The 14,631-nt window shown below is 42.1% G+C and overlaps 2 non-coding genes across 2 annotated transcripts; both read left to right on the plus strand.

Annotated features, from left to right (window-relative positions):
- Window positions 1-4,216: 4,216 nt before the first annotated feature.
- LOC124968847 (small nucleolar RNA U13) lies at window positions 4,217-4,323 on the plus strand. Its single transcript, XR_007105869.1, has one exon. It is a non-coding gene; the product is annotated as a small nucleolar RNA U13 (small nucleolar RNA).
- An 829-nt stretch (window positions 4,324-5,152) lies between these two features.
- Window positions 5,153-5,225, plus strand: Trnam-cau (transfer RNA methionine (anticodon CAU)). Its single transcript has one exon. It is a non-coding gene; the product is annotated as a tRNA-Met (tRNA).
- The last annotated feature ends 9,406 nt before the right edge of the window (window positions 5,226-14,631 follow it).

Consider the following 14,631-nt stretch of genomic DNA (forward strand, 5'->3'; position numbering starts at 1 on the left):
GTTTGAAAGGAAAATGTGATATGAGTAGTGAGATTGGAGACCCTATCTCAGGAGATCCTAAAACTGTTAGGAAGACGATGAGGGACCTATTCCAGGAGATTGTAACTGCCACTTGAACACAAGGGAGGAGGGGTGACTTTGCGTTCCAACTATTAGAGTGGATATTACAGTCCTTAAGTGATGATTTATGATGTTCCCTAATGGCAATGCACATGGTTAGACTGAGCAAGGATTAAATACAATACAACGAGCTCAGTAAGCAGCTAAAAATCATTGGCCAGGGAAAAGTTTGGTACAGGGTGACCTGATTTTCTAGAGAACAGCATGACAAGGTAGATGGAACAGGAAGGAAATCAAGGGTCAGGAAGGATGATAGAATAAATACAGAAGGGGTCAAGCTCACAAGGCACTGTCCCAGCTGTCTTTCAAGCACCACTCAGAGCCTCCTCTCCTGATGATCCATAAGAGCATTATTGCTGCTGTTGTTATTTTTATTATTATTTTAGTCCCAGGACATCAGAATGTGTTAACAAAAAAAAAAAAAAAAAAAAAAGATGCTTCACACATAGGGGGAATGCTTAAGCAAAAGAAAAGAAAAAGGACCTGACTCCATTAAATAAACTCCATTAAATAAGATTATATCTAGGAAACCCACAAGCCATTGACAGATCCACAGTGACAGATGCACATCTCCATTTGTATTACCAGTTGTACAGAAAGGAAAAGAATGAAAACAAATAGCTACCAACAAACAGCTTTGCCTGTGGGCAGATCTCAGGCAGCAGGAGTTCCTTTGTTGGGTCCAGTCCTTGTGGCTGAATTAAAGCTCCCTAAATGCTGACAGGGTGGTTCTACAGCTAAACATGTGTTTGCATAATTGATCTAACTGAGAGTAAACTTAAGATCTGTTTTGCTGGGCTCCACTGCTGAAATACTTTGTCATATGGCCCAATATGGAAAAAGCAATCAGTTCCAGGAACTAATAAACCAAGGGTTTTGCCTAAATATTGAAAACTACAATTTTTAATGGGAAGTGATTTCTTCCAGTTGTTTACTGCTATGGTTTAGATCTTTCATGTCCCCAAAAAGTCCATGTGTTGAAGGCTTTGTCCCCAGATCATAGCACTACTGGGAGGTAATAGAACCTTCAGGAGATGGGGCCTCATGGAAGGAAGATAGGTCACTGGGGGCATGCCCTTGAAGGAGATTTTGGAGCTCTGATCCCTTCCTGTCTCTCTTTGCTTCCTGGCCACCATGAGGTAAACAAGTCTCCTTCAATACGTGCTCTTGCCATCATGTGCTATGCCACCACAGGCAAAGTGAACATGCACCAAAAATCCTCTGAAACTGAGCCAAAATAAATATTTCCTCTTTTTAAGTTGATTATTGTAGGTATTTTATTAGAGCAATGGAAAGCTGACTAATACAACTACCTTGTAAAATTGCAGAATTTTGCCAGGCAAAATGGCACACACTTATAATCCCAGAAACTGGGTAGACTGAGACAGGGAGATAGCAAGTTCAAGACCAACCTGGGCCCTGTCTCAAAATAAAATTAAAAAGGGCTAGACATGTAGCTCAGGAGTAGAGTGTGCCTGGATTCAATCCCCAATACAGAAAAAATATATATGTATATACAGAATTTCTAGCTATTCTGAACTTCTTAACCAGTCCTCTCATTCCCATAGTTGTACTGCTAATGTGAGCTCAGCATATCCCTAATACCCAGAATATAAATTTGACCTCAGGCATAAATAATTTGAAGAGGCTTAGTTCCCCACTTTCCTATCCCCAATATGGAGGGGGGGATTAATTTGAGAATGCAAACAAACACTGGTATGGAAAAATGGGCCCCCATATTGTCCCCAAAGTCACTTTAATAATAACCCTTGCCTGGGCTGCTCTCACATCCAGTCTGCACTCTCTTTTGGCTCTGTCTCTAGAAGCTCTATTTCCAGGTCCCCCTCTGCCACTTGTAGTCATCATTGCATCTTTCCTCTTTATGGATTACCACAAAGGTGCCTTTTTTAATTATTATTTTTTAATTATTTTTTACAGGCTGCGTCTTGATTCATTGTACACAAATAGGGTACATCATTTCGTTTCTATGGTTGTGCACGATGTAGATTCATACCATTCATGTAATCATACATGTACATAGGGTAATGAGGTCTGTCTCATTCCACCATTTTTCATACCCCACCTCCCACCAAGGCCTCTTAACTGGTCTCTTGAACTCCAATCTTATTCCCTGTGATATTGTAACATACACATTTTGGCTTCCACCTCCAGTTCCTGGTTCCTAATTCCCATAGCCCTTATTATTTCTTAAATAACTAGAACAATAAGTATATATTTTGTTAAAGTATCTCACCTTTGGTCCTTTGTTCCTGAAGTTACCTCAGAACAGCTTCAGAGTGATAAAGTTGAAAGACTTTTTAAAAATATAATGTAGGGGTGCTTTAGGCCCAGAAAGCAAAGTCTCTATCTCTGACCTCCACTTACTCCTTTTTATCCCCCAAGGCAGGCCACAAAATTAGAATTTCTCTTCCTCGAAGTAAGTTATAGGAACTCTAATCTTCCCCTGCCCTTCTGTCTCAGAGTCGGCCATAAAGAAATTCTCTAATAGCTGGGCACGGTGGTACACACCTGTAATCCCAGCAACTCAAGAGGCTGAGGCAGGAGGATTACAAGTTCAAAGCCAGTCTCAGCAATTTAGTGAGGTCAGAAGCAACTTAGCGAGACCTGGTCTCTAAATAAAAAAAATTTTTCAAAGGGCTGGGAATGTGGCTCAGTGGTTAAGTACCACTGAGTTCATTCCCTCATACCAGGAAAAAAAAAAAAAAAAAAAAAAAAAAAACCTGTAATAGTAGATCATAACACCCACACCCACCAATTCAGAAGGGGTCCTGCCCCCATGCACAGAAGGAAGGGATGCTGCACAGAGAGGCCAAGAAGAATCTGCACAGACAAGCCTTGCTGAGTTTCCCACTTAGCCAATTACATCAGATCAAATTCTTTTGTCCAATCACCTTTCTACACAGATGTTCCTGTATCAGGCATGCCTGTATCACCAAGTCTCCATAAAAACACAAAGGACAGGATTCAGAGATCTTTTGGACAGCTCAACACATGGAAGGTTACACAAAGGTGAACAAGATCTCATCATACGCTGAGAAGGTGGCACACTAAAATTCCATGAGACCAAACTTTGGCACTCCAGACCCTTCCAGACCTTCCCCCATGTATCTCTTCATCTGGCTGTTTATTTGTATCCTTTAAAATATTTTCTATAATAAACCAGTAAATGTAAGCAAGTGATTTCCCTGAGTTCTGCAAGCCACTTTAGCAGATTTATCAACCCAAAGAAATGGTCATGGAAACCCAATTGTAGTTGATTGTTTCCAGAGGCCTGAACTTGCAACTGGCATGTGAAGTGGGGATGGTCTCAGGGACTGAGCACTGAAGCTATGAGATCTGCTGCTATCACCAGGTTGATAGTGTTGGAATTGAAGTGGATTAAAGGAGATCTAGCTAGTGTCTGCTGCAAAATTGCTTGCTTGCTTGCTTGCTTGCTAGTGGGGAGAAATGCATGCACAGAAGTTATCTGTGTGGTGAACATGTAGCAGAGAAACTGAATTTAAAGTTTGTTCTTTCTCCACAAAGTGAGATCCCTCCAATTTCTTATTCACACACAACAGCTAGATTTTTTCTTTGTAACTTCTACCATATTTTTTTTTCCAGTGCTGAGGATGGAACCCAGGACCTCACACATACTAGCCAAGCACTCTACCATTGAGCTACATCCCCAGCTCTTAACATGCATTTTAAATTTTTTTTAAAAAAAGACAGGGCAGGCATAGTGATGCACACCTGTAATCCCAGCAACCTGAGGTTCTGAGTCAGGAGGATCACAAATTCAAGGCCAATCTGGGCAACTTAACAAGACCCTGTCTAAAAATAAAAAAAGGCTGGGAACATAGCTTAGTGGTAGAGGGCTTGCCTAATATGTGTGAGGCCCTGGGGTTTGATCCCCAGTACAACAAAAGATAAACATTAAAAAAAGAATAGACATAAAAGTGGAGAGAATCTGAAATCTCAACTATTTTTTTCTGAAACATCTCTGGGCACATCCTAGACATCCTAGACATCATAACACTTCTGCGTTAGGCATCTCAAACTACCACATACTTTCCTTTAACCTTAGAACCATGGTATTCTCACACTTAACAAAATAAGCATGGTGGTTGGGTTTCCACATCATTGTGTGAGAGATGCTTCCCTCAAACCTTCTTAGGATATGAGAATATGGCCTATCTGACATAAAAAAAAAAAAAAAGAACAAAAAGAAATGAAATAAATTGAATCAGGTTATTCCCTTCCTAAAATCCCCAACAACTTCCCCTTGCAGTTAGAATAAAATCCAAACTCCAACCACACCCCAGGCCTGCACGGACCCTGCCCTGCCCACTGTTCTCACCACTAGCTCAACACAATCGAGCCCAGGGTCCTCCTTAACACACCAAATGAGCTCCCACCCAGGATTCTGCACTTGCTGTTCCCACTGCCCCTAACACTTTATCCTCATCACCACACACACACACCCAGATCTTGGCAAAACTGGCATCTTGTCCAGGTCTTAGCCAAATTGCCACCTCAGAGATAGATGCCTTCCCTGACCACACATTCTAGATTCACTCTTCTTCCCCAGGTTGCTCTTTTTGTACCAGGGATTGAACACAGGTGTGCTTAACCACTGAGCCACATCCCCAGCCCTTTAATTGTTTTATTTTGAGACAGGGTCTCACTAAGTTACTTAGGATCTCGCTAAGTTACTGTGGTTGGCCTCAATCTTTTGACTTTCCTGCTTCAACCTCCTGAGTTGCTGGGATTACAGGTATGTATCACCATACCTGGTTCTTTTCATTTCTTCATCAAGTTTATGACTATCTGAAATTCTCTTCTCTAATTTATTTGTTTACCTATTTGCCAGGATGTTAAAACAGATGTTTCCCACCTAAGTGCCAAGATAATAAATGTGAAATTTCAAAGCTAGATAACCACAAGAAAAATCTACAAAAGACATTATCAAGAATCTTTCCATGATTCTTGGACTCTTCAGTCAGATTTTTTAAAAAAGAGTTAAGGGACTGGGGATATAGCTCAGTTGGTAGAGTGCTTGCCTCATAAGCACAAGGTCCTGGGTTCAATCCCCAGCACCACCAAAAAAAAAAAAAAAAAAAAAAAAAAAAAAAAGAGTTAAGAGGGGTTGGGGATGTAGCTCAGTAGTAGAACACTTGCCTAGCATGTGGGAGGTCTTGGGTTCCATCCCCAGCACCACAAAAAGTAAACAAAAAAGAGGTCAGAGAATGAAGAAGAAGGGATTTATAGAGAATTTCTCTGGAATGAGTTGTTGCTGTCTTGAAAGAGAGGTAGGGAGAAAGCAGAAACTGGCTACATCCTGTCCCTAGAGTCAGGAAGTCATCAACTACAGGCTATAACTCAAAGATGCAAATTCAACCTTTGGATAAAATTGAAACCTCTAATCATCTTCCACCAGACATTCCTATTTTTAGATGGAGGCTGTTTCCAACTTAAAGTGACCAAAGGATTGCCTATCGCCCGGGAGTGAACAGAGCAACCAGGGGATCCACCCTGTTCCCACCTCAGAAACAGCTCATTCCCACTGAATATATTTTGAATGGGCAGCAGAAAACCAAAAGGAATTTACACTTCAATGCTACAAAGCATGTACTTAGCACACCACCAGCCTGTTGTCTCTGTCCACTGCCTCAAAAGATTGGACTCTGCCATCCTAACACTGTACTCCAGAACCAAGAAGATCTGGCATGTAATAGGCACTCCAAAAACACTTTAGGATAAATATCATCTAAGATATTTGGGCTCATCTTTAGGCTCCCTAAGTTACAGGTCCTCAAATAACTGAGCTTTTGCTTTGGGGCTCATTGGAAGCTTCTAAGATAGCTCTGTTAGAGAAGCCATCGTGACAACAACCCATAATACAATTGGGTTAACACAAAACAAGTATATTTCTTGCTCATGAAAAGTTCCAAGAGAATACAGCTCCCCTCCGAAGAGTGGCTCCAGGACCCTAGTTTCTTCTATCTTGTAATGTCACCATCTTTAACATGCAGCCTTTAAGACTGCTATACAGGAAAAAATAACAGGTAATTAATATCTTCAGCTCAGAAATGACACTCAGCATTTCTACTTCCATTCTTTTGGCCAGAGTTAGTCCTTTGGGCCCAACTTTGAGGATTCTGTGCCTCACTAAACAAATGCATTCTGACAATACCTCTCACTGTGGAAGGAGAGTGTGCATCTTTGGTGGTCAGTCACCATTGCTGTCACGAGGGCCACTTTGGAGGAACTGACTACAGACCTGCCTTGTTTGTGTAAATAAGTCCTTCTCCAAGTAGAATACAGTGCAGACCATGAACTCCAGCTAGATAGCTGGGCCCAGCTAATCCAAGATGCATCTTCCTAGTGCCAGCTGTTATTTAGTGCAGCTTCCCCAAAGTGCTCTATTATCTGTAAAACAAACAAACAAACAAACAAAAACCCAGCTGTGTCATCAGGACTTTTAGAACTGAATATACACCTGCTCCATCAGTAAAGACACCCATGCCTTGTTCTATGAGACTGTGAAGGCCACAGCCACCCCCATCTTTTGGGTCAGCTGCCAATTACTAGTTGTACCTAGTAAGTCCCTTCACTCTTATCCATCCTGCTGTGAGGAAACACCCAAACCTCCAAGAGCCCTGTACACCTTCCAGCACACCAGTTCTTCACTTTACAGATGAAGAACTGGAACCTGGAGCTGACTGGTGACATGTCCAAAGTCACACAGCTTTGCCAGTGACAGAATTGGGATCAGAGCCCACCTCTTATCCACGCTTTCCATCACACCACACATCATCAAAACCTCCACCAAAAAGACTGGCACCTCCTCTCAATCCCGAAATTACCTCCTATTCTACAGAAGCTGAGTTTTCATTGTCCCCATACCCAAGAGCCTTCCCACATCTTTTACTTCCACCCTGCTCCTTCACTTGAGCCCCCAAATCTCACCTTCCACTGGCAAATCTCCTACCTGTTAGTCTTGCGTCTCACCCATTCTTTCTCTTCAGGTAGCATCAACGTTTTATTCGATGCAGAATATCAGAATCAAAAGGGACCTCAGAGGCCAAGGCCCCATCTCCTCAGGCCCTCGCCTTTAGGAAAAGGTTGCTAACGTGACCTGAGGGTTGAAACGAGTTACCAGCTCACACTGCTGGTTGTCGGGTAGTTTGAAGAAAGTGGGTTTTGAATACATGCCTCTTTTCCATCCCTTCAGACGCTCTTAGCCTTACCTCTCTATGCGGCAGTGGGTCCTTCCTGGACCAAGACCACCTTCAGGTACACACCTGGTCACCATCCCTCGACACTGCTTCCCTCATATGCAGGGCTTCCTGCCTATATTAGAGAAACCTGGAAATGCTGGGAAGTCCACCTTGGGCAATTTGTGGAGAGAAAAACCTCTGACCAAAGAGGGATGGGAACTGATAAATAAATGCTTTCTTTTTCTTTCCTCCAGATATGGTTCTGAACACATGCTCAATGGCTTCCCAGGCCATCTCACATGACCCAGCAACCAGCAAGTAGCCCACTCAATGACACGTCTTCAAATTCACTCTCCCTCCATGCTGCCTCCCTGCTCTGGCTCTCACATGTGCTGTCCAGTTCCCACTCTCCTGTAAAATCCCCATGCTCCACCTGCTGGTGCATACCGATGATCCCAGCAGCTTGGGAGACTGAGGCAGGAGGATCTTGAGTTCAAAGCCAGCCTCAGCAACTTAGCGAGGCCTGAAACAACTCAATGAGACCCTGTCTCTAAATAAAATATAAAAAAGGGCTGGGGATGTGGCTCAGTGGTTAAACCCCCTGCATTCAATCCCTGATACGAAGAAGAAGGAGGAGGAGGAGGAGGAGGAGGAGGAGGAGGAGGAGAAGCAGCCCACAGATGGAAACAGAGACTGACTCTGGCAATGACTGCTGCCCAGGTGTGTCCCCTGAGAAGGTGTTGATTAATGGACCCTTCCCTTCAGCCTTGTTGGGTCAGAAACTGAACTCCTTCAGAACCAAATAGGGGATCTTTCTCAGGGGCAATTTGTGTTACCCAGGCCAGAGGACACCCAACTGTTTAGTTTCTGCAGAAAATGTAACTGTCAAATAGACCAGACTCTTGAGTGCGTAGCAGGGCATCTTCTCCCTATAGGTGAGAAACTTGAGAGGCATGTGGCCAGAAAGTCCCTCAGTGAGAAGAGAATCCCTAGCAATTCTAGGGGATTCTCAGCATCTTGCCTCATACCCCTCAGCTCAGTCGCTTGAGGACCTCTGGAGGCATCGGAAGTAGCCTTGCTGCGGAAATCTTAGGGACAAGTCTTCTCAGTCAAGAATACCTTTCCCAGAATGGGACTTGGATGGCATCATACATATTCGCCCCTGTTACATTTATTTTTATGTTTCTGTATCATTATTATTGTTTTTACTGTTATTATTGTAAAGAGGGCAATATTTGGAGAAATGATTAATGTACTTTTCTCTTTTGCCTTTCAGAGGATATGACCTTTTTCCTTGGTTGGTCCCAAACATCCATCTGCCTGGGGAGAGATTAAATTGTTACAGAATAATACAAAAAGAAATAAGAAGTTAATATTCTCCTATTGACATTTAAAATGAGATTTCTCAGCAAGGCACTAATCTTTAGATTCAGGCTATTATCTTGAGAGAGACAGAATTTCCAATTGACTGAAGGACAGACTCAGAGGCACAGTATCTGGGCCTAATCCAGGTTCTGCCATTTATCAGTTGTATGACCTTGGGCAAGTTACTGAATTTCTCTATGACTTAGTCTCCTGATCTGTAAAATGGGAATAACAAGAATATCTACCTCAGGGGATTGTTATGAGACTTTAACAAGCTAATTCGCATAAAGCAAATGTTCAACAAATGTTCATTGAGGCTTTTTTTAGATGCCAAGCTCTGTAACACTTAGAAGCAGTTAGGAAGTATCTAGAACAAAGTACCCGAAAAGTACAAGCTGTCATCTTCAAAATTCCTTTATCTTTCCCTTTAGTGTATCAAGAACCAGCTTTTAGAGTGCCAGTACAGCCAGGAAGCTTCTCTGTGATGAATGGGGGCTGTGACTATAGTCTTTCCTTTCAGTCCCAAGGGTATGGGAAAGGGAGGTGAGAAAAAGAAAAGAGAAAATTCTCCCCGTAGTACATGTTCCACACCACACACACACACACATACTCCAGAGCATACAGCATACATACCACATGCCACATGTCTGCTCTATACCACACATGTGTACATGCTATACCACACATACATACCATATGTTACACATAACACATATCACACATACATGCCACACCCCCCACACACATCCCACCACATACACTCCACAAACCTCCAACACAGACATATTATTGGCACTGAGTTTCTGAAATAACCAGATAATGAAAAATACCAAGGACATAGAGACCTTCATGTGGCAAAGCATAAATGTAAGGACCAAGTTGCCAGTCAGGCAGAAGGGGGTCTAATTTGCTTGTCTGTGCTTCTCTCAGCTCCAGATCCTTCCTGGAGTTTCAGCAAAGAGAAGACCATGAGCTGACCTGGGGTAGAGAAGCCAGGGAGAGGACACAGCAGAAACTCAGAAGGATCCCCACCCAGCCAGGAACTCTGAAGACTGCTGGGGAGTAACATAGGGCCCCAACTAAGCCTAGAGAGACCAGATCACAAATCCCTCTAGCTGCCGGTTTAGGCAGTACAAGCAGTGATGGGGACTAGAGTAGAGAACTAGAGCCCTGGCAACCCCAGGAACCTAGGAGACCCTCACATGATTTCAAGGCAGGGTGGAGGGTTGGGGGAACTAGGCAGAAGGCTTATAGAGCTGGAAGACAGAAAGACTGAACGTTTCCTGGAGGTATTGTTTACATTTTTAACTTGGAAAAGCTAGAGATAAACTAGAAATTCCAATCCCTTCGGATTTCCAAGGTGTGTTATGACCTTGACATAGTATGTATTGTTGTTTTAATGGATACTATCATCTATGGAGTCCCTCTGTCTCCAGGATAGTCCCAGCAACAAAACAGAACATCTTTCTATTAAGACGCCCTGACTCCTCTCTTCCACCACTCAACTCCATGGATGACTGGTCCAGATTGGACACATGGCCCAACCTGGAACTATCAGAATCTCTGCCCTGGGATTTGGAGATTTCTATACAAGAAAGATGAGCTTTTATTTCTGAGATGTGCTCATGGGATATTTCCAGACGCGTAACCTACTATAGCAACTCACTGGTGAGTCTTAAATGGATTCAAAATGCAAGTCCTTAGATGAACATTCTTGTGCAACTGATTTTTATATCTAATGCCATACACTTTTTGTATATTGCAAAGGCCTATATTCTACTAATCAATGAAATGGTCATTAGGAATACACAGTGATATGATTGTCATGAATTCCCTGAGAACTCTAATTTGGTGTTGTGCCAAGGAGGCTGTCTACACAAGGCCACAATGAGGTGGGATGATGTGCACTCTCCCAGAGCATGGGTTCATGGGGAGCTCAAGCTCCTGCAGTTGGGAGCAATGGCATTTTATTGTCAGTGCACTATCCGTGTTGCTTTGAATTGACTGTAGGTTTTGATAGTTTAGTTCCATTGGTCATTAATTAACAATTACATTAATTATAAATTACTGTAAATTTCGCTTCAGGTTTACTTAGCTGTATAACTATCAGTTTAGTTTGTTGTATGGAGTGATCATTTAGGCCTACAGTTTGTCAATAATTAAGACTTTGAAACTATGCATTATAGTTTAAATAAGGTTCATCCTGCCCAATACGTGCATATGTATTACACAGTCCCCACTTGGGATTGTGTTACTAATGTGATGATTCATGTAGCATCTTTTTTTTTTCGGTATTGGGAATAGAACCCAGGGGCACATTAACACTAAGTCACATCCCCAGCCCCTTTTTCACTTTTTATTTTGAAATGGGGTCTAGCTAAGTTGCTGAGACTGGCCTCAAACTTGCGGTTCTCCTGCCTCTGCCTCCTGAGTTGCTGGGATGACAGGCATGCATCACTGCATCTGGCTGTACAGACTTTTTTTAGTTTTCCAAACTTAAGAATAATTGAAAGGTTTCAAGGTTTTTGCCATTCCTCAGTGGGTCACAATGAGTCTGTCTAGAGGAAGGATCCACAAATAACTGAGCCCCACAAGTTGCCCTGATTCTCACCCTGCCAGACAACTCATTAGTCAACAAAGAATGATGCTTCAGTCAATAAGAGACTGCCTGGATGGTGGCGGTCCCATAAATTATAATGGAGCTGAAAAATTCCTATTGTGTAATGATATGGTAATGTCATAATGCAACTTGTCACTTGTATGTTGATGCTGGTTAAACACACCTACGGCCTTCTAGTCATATAACACTATGGCACATGGAGTTACATACAGTACATGATACTTGATAATGATGATGAGCGTTACTGGTTTGATGACAAATGACTGTGACTGGCTTATGTTTTTACTATTTTTTTAATTAATTTTTTATTTGTTCTAGTTTGTTATACATGACAGTAGAATGCATTTATACATTTTGATAGATCATACATATTTTAGAGTGTGCTCTTTCTGCTTATTAAAAATGTTTTTTTACTGTACCATTTTATATTTACTGTAAAATGGTAGGCTATACTATGCCAACAGCAGCTTCATATTCTTGTGTTTATCACATCTATTGATTGCATCAAAGAGGTCACATTAAATGATTGACTTTTGACATCTGGGTCTGGGTAAGTACATCCATGGTGTTCATACAACAAAATCCGTAGCACCATATTTCTTCAAATGCTTCCCCATCATTAAATCATAAATGACTATACTTGATTTGAAAGAACTTTAACTATTAAAGTTCCTTAATTAATTAATTTATTTACTTGTGTGTGTTGTGGGCAGTGCTGGGAATTGAACCTAGGTCCTCATGCATGCTAGGTGAGCACTCTACTGCTGAGTTACATCTCCAGCCCTATTTTTAAATTTTATTTTGAGACAGCATCTCACTAAATTGCCCAGGCTGACCTTAAACTTAGAATCTTCCTGCCTCAGCCTCACAAATAGCTGGGATTCCAGGTATGAACCACCACACACAGCTATATTCTTTTCTTTTTCTGATTTTTATTGATTTGTTTTTGCAGTACTGGGACACGCTATCACTGAGCTACATCCCCAGCCGAGGTCCTTAAGTTTTAGATAGGGACAAAACATTCATGTGTTTAGTGTTTCGCCCTCTATCCCTTTATTTTTGCATTGTTGTGGATGGAATGGAGAGAGTAAAAACTAATCAGATTTATGTTACAGAACATGTGACACCAGGGGAAATAGAGAGACTCAGAAGGTGAGAGGAGGGTGAACCAGAGAGAAATCAAGAGACAGGCAGGTGGGTCAGAGACTCTGGAAAGAGGGCGGGGAACAGATGCCCTAATGAGTGGGAACATAGGCAAAGAGGAGTCTGGGAAGTTCTACCGTGTGCAGAGACCACCCAAAAGCAGCCAACAGTATTCAGGTTTAGCTCGGTCAACCCTTGTCATTGTGCACAGACTTTTCCTAAAACACATGCAATGGTTAGAACCTAATCACTAAATTACAATCACATGTTAGTCCTACTTTCTTGAGATTCTCAAAGAACCTCGAGTGGAGTTTGGAGTGTTCCTCAATTGATGAATCTCACATTATAGACAGTCTCTTAGTTTGTTCCCGTAGATAATCATATCCACTGAAAGTTGTTTTTATTCCTTTATCTCATTTATCTCTGAGGCAACCTTAATCCTAAGTTCTTAGGGGGCTGCTCACAGCTGCTAAGCTCATACTAGATTCTTTTTTTCCTGACCTCCAAACCTAATTGGGTAGCCTCTGAGCCCAGCCCTCAGGTAGTGGTCATCTGTCCACTATCCATGTGACCTCCCTTACTTTCTGCTAATTACCTGATTATCTGATCCATCTAGTCAATAGCACTTTAAGGCTAAAACCTATTATTTCAACCATTTTTATTGGTGGCCAATCAAAATCAATCGAGGAGCTTTTGTAAAGAAGAGATTCCAAGGCTTCCATGCAAACCTACAAATATAAGTTTCCCTGGGAGAAGCTCAATCATTTGGGGGTTGGGGGCAATGTTCTGTGATGCTAACAAATTTCCTGATTTTAAAACACTGCTGAAGCATGATTTATTCTTTAAGAACATCTCAATATTCTCATGAAAGAATATAAGTATATGAACCCTGTGTACTCATTCCACATCCTAAGCTTGTCACTCAGATTACTGAGAGGGGCCAGAGCTCTTCACCTTACCACACTGCCTTCAAACAGGAGCATGAAGACTACCTCTGCCTCAACAGAAAGCGAGAGCAGGAGAGAAGTTGGGGGAGATTCATCAGGCCAGGAGTAGTATCACAGCAATTTAGGAGGCTGAAGCAAGAGGATCACAAGTTTGAGGCCAGCCTCAGCAACTTAGCAAGACCCTGTCTCAAAATAAAGGGCTGAGGATGTAGCTCAGTGATAGAGTGTCGCTGCATTCAATCCCTAAGGGAGAGAGAGAAAGAAAGAGAGGGAGAAGAGGAGAGGAGGGGAGGAGAGGGGAGGGGAGAGGAGATAGATCAGGACATAACCATATTCTAGACAAGAGATGTCAGTGGCTTGACTGGAGAGGTGGCCAAGAAGGGGAGAAATACATGAGTCTGAAATATATTTAAAAGGTACAAGTTGCCAGACTTGCTAATTGAATGGATATAGAGGGCTAGAGAGAAGGGACAACTATCAGGATTCTGGCTTAAACAGCTGGGTAGGGTGATGCCACTTACCAAGAGAAGGAACACTGAGGAAGGAAGAGTCTGGGCAAAGAGTGGAAATCAAGAGTTTCGTTCTGGACCTAAGTTTGAGCGCCTGTGAGGCATCCAAGGAGGAATGTCAATTAGGGGGCTGAATGTGTCAATCTGGAGCTCGGAAGAGAAGTTGGGGCTGGAGATGGAAATGTGTGAGTCACCAAGCATAAAATGTTATTTAAAGCCATGGGAAGGGATAGAACCACCTAGGGAGGGGAGGTAGACTCCTACCCTTCCAGCCTGTCCTCCACACTGCCCTCCCCTCCACTGGTCCCTTGAAGATGCAAATCCAATCATGGCATTCTGCTTAAAAGTATACAATGAAACTCAAGGGTCTTTTTTCCTCTTCTTTTAAGCTTAAATGTTACTAAAATTTTGTTTAAACTGTAAAAGGAAAAGCTGTGTTAACACGTTGTACGTTGACCTAGTTTCACAGAAGAAATTATATAGCACTGATTAAAAGCCAGTACAATATTTGGAAAGTTAAGCAGAAACAGAGAACGCAAAGAAAAAATAATGGAGGCAAGCGAATAATTAAATTATTGCAAATGTGTTGCTTTTAACGTCACTTTCTCAGAGTAATTAAGATAATTCATATACCCAGTTGAAGATTTTAATTGCTTAAAAGGCCACTCACTAGCTGTGTGACCTTGTAAACCATTTTGACCTGT

The sequence above is a fragment of the Sciurus carolinensis genome, chromosome 1, assembly GCF_902686445.1.
Source record: "Sciurus carolinensis chromosome 1, mSciCar1.2, whole genome shotgun sequence".
In the NCBI taxonomy this organism is placed as follows: Eukaryota; Metazoa; Chordata; class Mammalia; order Rodentia; family Sciuridae; genus Sciurus; species Sciurus carolinensis.